The sequence below is a fragment of the Dama dama genome, chromosome 18, assembly GCF_033118175.1.
Source record: "Dama dama isolate Ldn47 chromosome 18, ASM3311817v1, whole genome shotgun sequence".
In the NCBI taxonomy this organism is placed as follows: Eukaryota; Metazoa; Chordata; class Mammalia; order Artiodactyla; family Cervidae; genus Dama; species Dama dama.
Genome location: NC_083698.1, coordinates 51,218,226 through 51,231,175, shown reverse-complemented (window position 1 = coordinate 51,231,175; position 12,950 = coordinate 51,218,226). Strand labels below are relative to the sequence as shown.

Here is a 12,950-nt window from a genome sequence, read left to right as displayed (position 1 = left end):
ATTTTTTTTGTGGTCAGGCTCTTTTCACATTCATCCTATTGCTTGTGTTTGAACTATGAAGAGGTAGAGGGATTCTGGTCTTCCCTGGTGGCTCAGTGGTAAAGAATTTGTCTGCAATGCAGGAGATATGAGTTCAATCCATGGGTCAGGAAGTTCCCCTGGAGAAGGAAATGGCATCCACTCCAGTATTCTTGCTGGAAAATCCCATGGACCGAGAAACCCTGCAGGCTACAGTCCATGGGGTCACAAGAATTGGACAAGCACTTTTTCTAAATACCAGACACAAAAATAACTGGTGAACATGTTTTTGTGCTTAAAAAATTAATTCCCGGTTTAGATACAAAAAAGATCAAGATAGCTTGTGACCTTAAAACAATAAAGATGATTGGAAATAAAAACACAACAGGAAATAGTGGTTTGGAGCAGAAGTCAGGAACCATAGCTAGTAGACGCAAAAAGAGGATTCTGTGGCATGATGTAATTTATATTGTTTCTGATCCTAAAAGTCACTCTGAAGACTCAGGTAGTTTTCTCTTGTACTGATTAAAAGGAAGGACGCAATGTTAAATCTAAAGAGAGAAAAGATGACTGATATTTAGTGAATATCTATTTGGGCACGACTTCATCTAGGACACTTTTCCATTGCTCAAACACATTCTACCAAGAGATGTCTACAAACCTCAATCCTAGCACTTACTGAAATTATACATTTGTTCCTCTGTGCCCTGCTAAACAATAAGCTCCTTGAATATAGAGATTTCTTGATCATCTTTTCTTATCATTCATTTTTCTGTTCAAATGTTTACCTCCTAGATGGTATTATTTCTGGCTATTGTTTCTAAAGCAGCCATATTACCCAAAGTCACCCACTCATTCAGCTTTATTTTCTTCATAGTGCCTATCACTTACTTGAATTTATATTGAATTAGATCTTGGTTTCCTTGTTTATTTTCTGAATATTTTATTAAAATATAAGCTATGAGAACAGGGAATTTGTCAGCCTGGTTCAAAGATTTAACCTTAGTCTTTAAGACAGTGACTAATATATAGTGTTTGCTCAAAATAAATACTGTCTCAATGATGAATTAATTTTTTATACCTGACTCCACCACAAAGCATAGTTATGTAATAGATACTCGAAATGTTTGTTGAATTAACTGAACTTCCAAAATTATCCTACTGGTGAGGAAACTGTAATGAAGAAAATTAAGTAATTTTCTGAAGGTCACATAGTTAGTAAGTGGAGAATCTAGAACAGGAACCCACGTGTGTGCAGACATTGTGTATCAAGCAATACTGCTTCAGAGATCTGTGAGAATAAAGTCCAGGCATGTGGATTTCTGGTGGTGTAGCTTAATATAGGATGAAGCTTAGAGAATTTTGAGAGATGAATAGTTATTCTCAAATGAGTTTTGTACAATGATAGAATGAAAGCCAATTCATGAGTTACTTCTTTGTATTATTAACTGAAAAAAAAATTCATAGGCTTTACAAACGACATGTGAGTGATACAAAGTTAATATTATGTTGTAAAAGTTGAACTCAAACTATATTTTCTTTCAGTGGTCCAGCTTGCACATGGAAGTGAACCAAGCGAGTACCTTTTACAAGGACTAAATTTTTTTCTTAAAAGGACGCTTGAAATTGCTCCAGTTCTTGAAAATACTGTACTTGATGTAAAATGCTTCATTATACAACACAGAAAAGGAATTTGTCCTAAAAAAATTTAATGACAGATTTTAATAATGGAAGTGAGTTGACCAGAAATGTGTCTACGTGCCCTGTGAAATATTTAATTATTTTGAAAAGTAGTTTATCACTATGGCCAATAATGATGAGTGGGCTGCAAAATGCAGCCAAAGTAGGTGAATGAATTGACCTGGTGAATGAGACTTTTGGTATTTGTTTACCTGAATAATAACATTTACCAAATATACATGGTAATAATTTTTACTAAGCTGCTGCTTCTGACAATAACTAATAACTACTGTCAGCTGCTTCTGAAAGTCTGCTCTTAGTTAGACATAATAAAAAACATACATTATGAGAATGATTCATGAATTCCTGGTGTAGTGGAAATAACATGTGCTATAGAGTCAGTGCAGTTCTAACTGTTGCCTCCTGACCTGCATACAGGTTTCTCAAGAGGGAGGTCAGGTGGTCTGGTGTTCCTATCTCTTTCAGAATTTTCCACAGTTTATTGTGATCCACACAGTCAAAGGCTTTGGCATAGTCAAAAAAACAGAAATGGATGTTTTCTGGAACTCTCTTGCTTTTTTGATGATCTAGCAGATGTTGGCAATTTGATCTCTGGTTCCTCTGCCTTTTCTAAAACCAACTTGAACATCTGGAAGTTCACAGTTCATGTATTGCTGAAGCCTGGCTTGGAGAATTTTGAGCATTACTTTACTAGTGTGTGAGATGAGTGCAATTGTGCAGTACTTTGAGCGTTCTTTGGCATTGCCTTTCTTTGGGACATGGAACAACAGACTGGTTCCAAATAGAAAAAGGAGTACGTCAAGGCTGTATATTGTCACCCTGCTTGTTTAACTTATATGCAGAGTACATCATGAGAAGCGCTGGGCTGGAAGAAGCACAAGCTGGAATCAAGATTGCGGGGAGAAATATCAATAACCTCAGATGTGCAGATGACACCACTCTTATGGCAGAAAGTGAAGAGGAACTAAAAAGCCTCTTGATGAAGTGAAAGAGGAGAGTGAAAAAGTTGGCTTAAAGCTCAACATTCAAAAAACTAAGATCATGGCATCCCATCCCATGAAAAATACTCTAATTCAAAGCTCACTTTAATATTTCCTAAACACTCTTTTGTTTTCTACATATTTTTTAAGTTCCCACAGCTTCTCTGATGCCTGTCATTTAACACTCTTATCTCTCCAATAACAGCAACAATTTGAACCATATATTTTTCTACACTGAGTTCATGTAGTTACTGAATTTGTTTCATTCATGACTGCATGTGTGTGTGCATACTCAATCTCATCAGCCATATCTGACTATTTGGGACCCTGTGGACTGTAGCCCACCAGGCTTTTCTGTCCATGGGATTTTCCAGGCAGGAATACTGGAGTGGGTTGCTATGCCCTCCTCCAGGGGATCTTCCCAACCCAGGGGTTGACTCGTGTCTCCTGCATTGCAGGCAGATTCTTTACCACTGAAGACACCAGGGGAGCCTGGTGTCTGCTAAATGCTGGGGGCAAGTATCCAGTTTCTTATAGGGATTTACATTGTGGTACCTTCCATGTAATAAAATTAAATCAAGGCATTCAGCCTTCAATCCAAAACTGGGCTTCATAGGGTTGCTGGAAGTTTTATTTGAGCTTCTCCTAAGCTACCAATGACTAGAAAACCCTTCCCATCTGCCAAATTCTTCCCAATATCTTGACTCCAAGCTCCATCACTCAAACTTGTTTTTGCTGTATGGTCAAGATAGTCACAGAGAAAATCAGAGAGATTTTTTGGAGTTACAAAGAAGTCCAAGGTTGCTTAATAAATTTTAGCTAGAATTTGTTTCTTCTTCTTCAGTTTTGAAGTAGAACAAGACCAGTCCTGCAAGTCGTGTTCTTCTGTCTGCTGATGAAAGGTTTATAGTGAACACAGAGCTGGAGCACTTCCAACCTTCTTACTGATTTTCAGCTATAGATCCCAGCCCCTATCCACTCTGCTGTATATTTATTCTATGTACTATCTTCCAAAGAGATCAAGTCAAGATCCCTTTATATCAGAGAGTCCTCCCAATACATCCTTACTCAACCTCTGCCATTTCTCAGCATTTAGAGGCCAACATTTTTGCAGCATCTGAATTCCATGAGTAGTTAAGATTTTAAGTCTCTGCTCCTATCCCAGGCCCAGTGTTGCCTGAAATTCTTTGTCTCTGGCAGGAAGTAGCCACTGTGAGTAGTTCCAAAGCCTACTTAGTTGCAGACCACAAGATGGCAGCCATGTTCCGGGCCTTTCACTTCTGCAGAAGAGCTGGGCAGCATCCCTGCACCAGTGTGAGTAGCTCTGATAGTGTGTCTTCTTTCCATCAAAACGATATGCCTATAGATATTGAGTTTAAAATTAATTTTCACTTCACAACTTCATGAGCAAATTTTGAAAGTTGTACATGATGTCATAAAGATCTAATTTTCTTCCTAAAAGAGCCATTCTTTCTTCCTAAAATATCCAAGCATTCTTTCTCCAAAACAGAAATTTCAACATCTGTGTTGTATCACCATGTCTGTCTAATGTTGAAGTTGGATTCTTAAACCCATAACATTTAATGTTTGGACAATGGGCACATTTTCCCCCACAGAATTCCAGCAATAAGGTGGATGATTTCTCTGACTCAAGCCTAGATGGTAATGTTTTAATCTGAGATGTATTTAAGCATATCACTGAAAAGTCAAACTCTTTAAGGGACATCCAAGACATAAGAGCTAGGATCCAATAAGAACCCACCATTTTTTCTCACTTTATTGAGAAATACTTGATATATAATGTTGTATAAGTTTGAGGTATATGACATTATGACTTGGTGTACATATATATTGGAAAATGACAACCCCAACTTGGTTAGTTAACATATCCATCACCTCACATAACTACTTTTTTGTGTGGTTTGAACATTTAAGATCTACTCTCTTAGAAACTTTCAAATATATAATTCATTGTTAACTATAATCACCAAGCTGTACATTGCCTCTCCAGAAATCACTCATCACATAAGTGAAAGTTTGTGACCTTGAACCAACATCATCTCATTTCCCGGAACCACCAGTCCCTAGCAACTACCATTCTACTCTCTGTTTCTCTTAGTTTGGCTGTTTTAAAAATAGATTCCACATGTAATTGAGACCATGCAGTGTTTAGGGTCCCACCATTAATAGAGTTGTATTCAAGGAAGCACAATAACATTTTCAGAAATCCTTTCGTTTGTATTTACCTTGCACCCTATCATCTACTTCCACCACGAAATGTTAATAGTTGACTTAGAAAAAAATGTATATCTATATTCTGAACCCATGTCAAGATTTCATATTACTCTTCAAAGAGCAGGATGATTCCTAACTCCTTTGCCCTTAGAATAAGTTTGAAGTCCTTTGTCCTAAACTCTTCAGTTACCAGATTTATAATCACCTTACTCCTCCTACACAATTTCCCTCCTTTTCCACTCCTCTCTGTGTCTTCAGCTAAGGTACGGGTGGTGTTTATTATTACTCTCAGATAAGGGACAGAGATCTGTTCTTCCTCAGTGCATGGTGGATCCAGAGTATACCTCTTTTCCTGCTCCCTCTCTGGTCAGTGGATGCAGCACGCATGGATGTGGCATGCATGCACACCGCTCAGCTGTGTTGCAGCTCCATGGTGCTGTCCTATCTCCTTTTCATTTATCCTCTTTCATTTCTTTTCTTTTTTTTATGGCTATTTCTCTTTTGAACTTTTTTTTTTTTTTGGTTAATAGTTGCAAAAAGCAATGGAACTAGGTTGGCTTAACATGAAATACTAGGTTATGGAATAATGGTTTCCAAACTCAAGTTCATTATCAGAATCCTAGTGAAAAAGACTACATCTTGGCAGGTCCATTCTCATAGACGAGTAGGTCTGGTGTGAAGTTCGGATACCTGTATTTAAAAAGAAAACATACTCTATGGATGATTCTAGTGGTTGAACCCTGTTTAAAGCCTTTTAGCTTTCAATTCCTAGTACCTAACTCAGGGCCTAGTTAGTAGATGTTAAACCTATATCATTGCACAGTTATTAGTTAATTGATAGTGTAGCAAATAGGACTGATAGTTGGTGACATTTGCCACTATGTTGTAAGAGCAGAAAGTTAAACATTCCTCAAGGAAGTGCTTCCTTACTATGAAAAATTTGGAGAAAATCTGAGTTCATTAGCAATAAACACGTTTACTTACAGCAGAGCTTCTCAGATCTTTTAAGATGCTAGGTGAACTTGGAATCTTCAGGGGTTTTGTATATCATCAAGCTTAGTTGACTCAGCATCCATCCCTTTCAAGTTACTTTTCCTTATTTTATTTTACTTCGGGGAGAATCTTCGTGGACCTGTGTTATGCAGAAGACAGTTTGGAGAACGCTACTCTAAGACTAGGTTGAACATTGACAAGGCTGTCTGCTGGTATACATCTGTGTGGGTTCTTTAGATCAAATCCTTTCTACTTTGACTGCACTTGGAATTACCTGGGGGATTTTTAAAACTCAGGGATGTCTGGGTGTCACCCGAAGCCAACTTAATCAAAATCTCTAGAGGTAAGGCCAAGTACTAGAATTAAAAAAATTCTCAGATGATTCTCGTGCTGATGAGGTTGAAAACCATTGCTTAGAAAACAAAATGCTAGCTATATTCTAAGTTATTGGCTACCAGTAATAGTTAACATTTATTGTTGACTTTGTGCTAAGCATTTTCCTCCTATGTTCTTTAACTAAATCCTCACGGGTTTTTTTTTTATAATGCAGATCCCATTATAATCCCCATTTACAAATGATAAAACTAAGGCATTAGGGAGAAAGAGCAGTTTGCCAAAACATGCAAGCTGTAAGTTAGGGGCTTCGTGTCTAGGCACTGTGATTCCAGAACTTGGGCATCTAACCAGTACTTCACTAAACTCTTCTTTTGACAGACTCTATATGATTAAAACTAATATATTATCTTCACTCACTATACAAAAATTCTAGCAGGAAATAAAATCAACTCTAGTGCTAAGTTCTACCCACAAAATCAAACACTTTAGTATTTTGACCATAGTAATATATTTTTGTTTTTTAATGTACTCCATCAGAGAACTTATGTTAATAATTGCACACATAGAACATAACAAAAGTTGCTCCCCATTGTCCCTCCCACATTTGACAGTGAAGTATGGAATTGATTTGGGCCAAATCTTCATGCGAGTAAAAAGATATTAAGGCCGATTCAGATAGTCAAAATAACTCAGCCCTACTTTCTCTTGGGTCATAAAATTGTATCTGCTGAATTCACATCAACTAAGTATTAAAAAAAAAAATCCCTTAATCTCATTATCATTCCCTATTATTGTCAAACCTCAGTTGAATGGACTCCAAATAATGGAACTTTTAAATAATTGAGGGCATTTTTAAACATTTTATTTCTTTATTGAGAAATAAAGGAAGAATAAGTAATTTGAAATCAGGAGCCTTCAAAAGGTGCATGGCTATTGTTCCTTCTGTTGAAATTCTATTCCAATAATTATCTGCATATTTAAATAGTGTTGGTTTTCTCTTGGAATCCTTTAGAAATCAATACAGAGCTGGCTGGTATGAGCTCAGAACCAGGAAGACAGCTAATCTCCTGTTTGGAATTTGGAACATGCAAACTTGTATTGTTGTTTATTCTTCTTTCTCTCTTAAAAATCCACACTGTTACTTCAATTAGATATTAAGTCCCTGCATTCTGTACATTCCTTCTATTTTGATTCTTAGCTCCTAGCAATAAACACATAAGGATGGTTGGGTTCTGTAGGAGTCCAGAACTAATCTCCTGTGCAACTAGCTTTTACAGCTGTGACAAACAAACAAATTGATATTCTTAAGGAATTTTAAGGTCATGAATCAATAAAAACTACTAAATTATTATTGCCATACGTTTACTATGCAGTATTTACAATCCTATTCTTACTATTTGTTTTGAAATATGTAGGCTATAATGTGGTATCATTCTCTGTGTTTATACTATATTAATGTTACAGGGTATATCCCCTCTCCCCAAATTCATATTTGAAGCCCTAACCTCCAGTATCTCAAGATGTGACCGTATTTGGAAATAAGATCTTTAAAAAGGCATTTAAATTGAAATGAGCTCATTAGGGTGGGTCCTAATCCAATATGACTGGTGTCTTTACAGTCATACTGGAGATTGGGATACTAATAAGCTTAAAGAGAAGGTCATGTAAAGACACAGGGAGAAGACAGCCATCTGCAAACCAGAGTAGACATCTCAGAAGAAATCAAAGCTGCCAACATCTTGGCTTAGGACTTCTGGCTTCCAGAATTGTGAAAAATTTCATTCCTATTGTTTTAGTCTGTGATACTTTAAGACAGGCCTAGCAAACTAATACAATTAATTTAGCTTATTATAGTCCTATGAGCATACTTGGTGTTTCAGGTAAAATAATAATGTGTTACATTTCTTTAGTACTTTTAATATTATTAAGTTTTTCAGCATCCCATATTGTTGTCTCTTTGGGTCTTCATAGCCCCAGGACAGAACATAAAGTAGATCTCTGTTCTAACCCACCTTTCCTGGAATGCAATTTAATCCTAAGTGAACAAAGCAAATGGTGACCTTCTTAATAAATAGGTGTGAGTTTATGTAAAGATGAATTTTTACCTGGGAACTTTTAAAAACTTTCTATTTTAAAATGAAAAAAGAGAAGATTTTTTTCCCAAAATATATACAACAAAATATGGGTATTTAGAAACTAAGTTGAGTGGATTCTACTGTCATCTAAAGCTCAGATGAGCCCTTGGAGGGCTGGGGTGCAGAGTCTGGCCCTCTTGGTAGTGGATGTCAGATCTAGAGACGTGTGTGAACTCCTTGGGTTTTGAACATTAAAGACTAGGATGCTATACAAATAACCCGAAAACTTTTACTGATATCAAACATAGTTTTTTTAATTGGCCTTCAAATATGTTATTGTAAAGGACTTCCACTCTGGATATCAATAAGTACCAATAATTTTAAAGGGTCTAATATTGTTGTGTAATAGACATTTTCTGTATTTAAATATTTCATTTTCCCCCTCTCTGTTATGCAGTGTGTTTTAGTTTAGCCCTTTTCTCCTTTGACAGACTTCACATTTCTAAACTGAGCTCTGTAACTTTATCTCTTTAACTTCATAACCTATAAAATGGGTAGAATAATAAGTCATGCTTTAATTTAATAATAAAATTTTATAATAAGTAAATAATAATGATAACATTAATAATTATGGTTATTAACAATTATGGTTAATAATTAATAAAATTAAATTAAAATGTATTTAATTTAATAAATCAGTATTTAATAATACTGTTTTCAGGTTGCAAAGAATGAAGCACATCAAGTATTTACTAGCTTTCTATTCATATTCTAGGAACTCCAATAATGTAAGTTTTATAACAATAATATCTTTCAATGGATCTCTATGTAACTATTTATGAATTCACATAAAGATAAATTATCTTGCAGATAATTTTCAATTTTCTTGAAGTACATCTTCAAAATATAATTAAAAGACCTTTAGGTAATATAAAGAAATGAGTATTTCAGATAATATAATGAAAGGCTTTTATGTGCAGTATTTTGTGCAAACTTCAGGTATTCTTAACTCCTTTTTCAGTTCAGTTCAGTCACTCAGTCATGTCTGATTCCTTGTGAAATTCCAAAGCAAATAAGAACATACTCTTTCTGTTCCAAGCCTTTGAATCAGTTCAGTTCAGTTGCTCAGTCCGTGTCCGACTCTTTGTGACCCCATGGACTGCAGCACACCAGGCTTCCCTGTCCATCACTAACTCCTGGAGCTTGCTATCACTCCTTCCCATCACATCAGTGATGCCATCCAGCCATCTCATCCTCTGTCATCCCCTTCTCCTCCTGCCTTCAATCTTTCCAGCATCAGGGTCTTTTCCAATGAATCAGTTCTTTGCATCAGGTGGCCAAAGTATTTGAGCTTCAGCATCAGTCCTTCAAATGAATATTCAGGACTGATGTCCTTTCGGATTGACTGGTTTGATCTCTGCTGTCCCAGGGACTCTCAAGAGTCTTCACCAACACCACAGTTCAATTCTTTGGTGTTCAGCCTTCTTTATGGTCCAACTCTCACACCCATACCTGACTACTGGAAAAACCATAGCTTTGACTAGGTGGACCTCTGTCTGCATGGTAATGTCTGTTTTTAACATGCTGTCTAGGTTGGTCATAGCTTTTCTTCCAAGGAGCAAGTGTCTTTTAATTTCAAGGCTGTAGTCTCCATCTGCAGTGATTTGGAGCCCAAGAAAATAAAGTCTCTCACTGTTTCCATTGTTTCCCCATCTATTTCCCATGAAGTGATGGGACTGGATGCAATGATCTTTGTTTTTTGAATGTTGAGTTTTAAGCCAGGTTTTTCCACTATCCTCTTTCACTTTCATCAAGCTGCTCTTTAGTTCCTCTTCACTTTCTGCCATAAGGGTGGTGTCATCTGCATATCTGAGGTTACTGATATTTCTCCCAGCAATCTTGATTTCAGCTTGTTCTTCTCCAGTCCAGCATTTCTCATGATGTACTCTGCATATAAATTAAATAAGCAGGGTGACAATGTACAGCCTTGACATACCCCTTTCCCAGTTTGTAATCAGTCCATTGTTCCATGTCCAGTTCTAACTGTTGCTTCCTGACCTGCATACAGATTTCTCAGGAGGCAGGTCAGGTGGCCTGGTGTTCCCATCTCTTTCAGAAGTTTCCACAGTTTGTTGTGATCCGCACAGTCAAAAGCTTCGGCGTAATCAATAAAGCAGAAGTAGATGTTTTTATGGAATTCTCTTGCTTTTTCTATGATGCAAAGGATGTTGACAATTTGATCTCTGGTTCCTCTGCCTTTTCTAAACCCAGCTTGAACATCTGGAAGCTCTCAGTTCATGTACTGTTGAAGCCCGGCTTAGAGAATTTTGAGCATTACTTTGCTAGCATGTGAGATGAGTGCAATTGTGTGGTCATTTGAACATTCTTTGGCATTGCCTTTCCTTGGGTTTGGAATGAAAGCTGACCTTTGCCAGTCCTGTGGCTACTGCTGAGTTGTCCAAAATAGCTGGCAAATTGAGTGCAACACTTTCACAGCATCATCTTTTAGGAATTGGAATAGCTCAACTGGAATTCCATCACCTCCACTAGCTTTGTTGGTAGTGATGCTTTCTAAGGTCCACCTGACTTTGCAGTCCAGGATGTCTTTTTTCTCAGTTTTCTTTTCTCAGTTATTTGTAAGGCCTCCTCAGAGAACCATTTTGCCTTTTTGCATTTCTGTTTTTGGGGATGGTGTTGATCCCTGTCTCCTGTACAGTGTCATGAAGCTTGATCCATAGTTCTCTGGGCACTGTGTCTATCTGATCTAATCCCTTGAATCTGTTTCTCACTTCCACTGTATAATCATAAGGGATTTGATTTAGGTCATACTTGAATGGTATAGTGGTTTTCCCTGCTTTCTTCAATTTAAATCTGAATTTGGCAATGAGGAATTCATGATCTGAGCCACAGTCAGCTCCTGGTCTTATTTTTGCTGACTGTGAAGAGCTTCTCCATCTTTGGCTGCAAAAAATAGAATCAATCTGATTTTGGCATTGACCATCTAGTGATGTCCATGTGTAGAGTTGTCTCTTGTGTTGTTGGGAGAGGGTGTTTGCTCTGACCAGTGCATTCTCTTGGCAAAACTCTGTTAACCTTTGCCCTGCCTCATTTTGTACTCCAAGGCCAAAGTTGCCTGTTACTCCAGGTAGCTCTTGACTTCCTACCTTTGCATTCCAGTCCCCTGTAATGAAAAGAACATCTTTTTTGTGTTAGTTCTAGAGGTCTTGTAGGTCATTACAGAACCATTCAACTTCAGCTTCTTCGGCATTAGTGGTTGGGGCATAGACTTGGATTACCATAATATTGAATGGTTTGCCTTGGTTTGCCTTTTTATAGGTGTGACATCTGGGTCTCAGTAGGAACAACTATGACCTGTCTGGCAAAATCAGGTGTTAATGAAGCTGAGCTTTGCACAATGGCTATATCATAGCCAATGAGATCTATCTGTGGTACAATTATTGCTAATTGAAAAGTGTGCCACTACACCAAAAGAACTTGAAATGTAGTTGGCGTTGTCAATGGTTGAGAGTCTCTGTGGAGACTGAATTTTTTTTTAAAAAAAGTAGTAGTATTATAATTAGGGAAATTGAAGCTCAAACTCAGGTTTTTGTTTCAATCTAGTGCTGTTTCCACTATGCCATAGTTGGATTTCGGGGATTTTAACTGGCCATTCCTTCTTAAGTTCTAAAACAAATCATGAGATAAAAATCTTGTGCACTGTACTGTTTATTTTATTACCTTTTATTTTTCAATAAATAACAAACTGTAATGATGTACTTGGGGCTCTTAACCTTTCCTGCTTGGGCGTCATATTGGTATTTCAACACCTAATTCTCTCCCACTCCTGAGGTTCTTCTTAAAACACAGGCTTTGTGTTAGCTGCCTCTTTGAGGGACATCACTAGACACTGAGAGAAAGCCTCTGGTAATGATGGGAACTTATTGTTCATTCCTTTATAAAGGATTTTCTCTCTTCCTCTCAGGTTGCATATCAAAACTTGATGGACTTCTTCACTAATGCATCATTTTTTCCTCATAGATACTCTTCAACCCTGTGGTTAAATACAGTTTCTTCTTAATGCTTCAAGCTTAGGGCTCATTTTGAGTTCATCCTTGCCAAGTGGCCACCGCCTCCTGGATCCTGTGTCGTGCCCTCACTCCTAGTTCCGTCTTTCCTTCCTCCTTCATGTTATTTACCTCCTATCCACCCTACAAGTTGGATATTAATTTTATTTTGCTACACTTCATCTTTTTATATACTGAAAACCCTTATGGAACAAATCAAGCAAGCAGCATTGGCTTTTGTATGTAACTGATTTCAGAATACCTGGCTGTTCCAGAGAAAAACCCAGAGATTTTTGTTGTTGTTTGTTTTAATCTAGTTTCGATTCACCCAGCCTAGTTACAGGATAACAACCCTTAGGTTCTATAAGAGGTTCAGCACTGCTTCTGGGCAGTCAATATGCTCATAAAGTGATTAAGTATCCATACAGGAAGTTGTAAGCATGTTTGTCTATGTTAGAATTATTAGGCCACAGAATATTTTGTTGAGGAAAAAGTAGGGAAAAAATAAAGCCTTTCTTATTAGTCATTTGAAAAAGAAGACTAGACAA

The 12,950-nt window shown here is 37.2% G+C and overlaps 1 non-coding gene across 1 annotated transcript; it reads left to right on the top strand.

The window, feature by feature from the left end:
- Positions 1-11,742: 11,742 nt before the first annotated feature.
- On the top strand, positions 11,743-11,879 carry LOC133073243 (U4 spliceosomal RNA). The gene has a single exon (XR_009696940.1). It is a non-coding gene; the product is annotated as a U4 spliceosomal RNA (small nuclear RNA).
- The last annotated feature ends 1,071 nt before the right edge of the window (positions 11,880-12,950 follow it).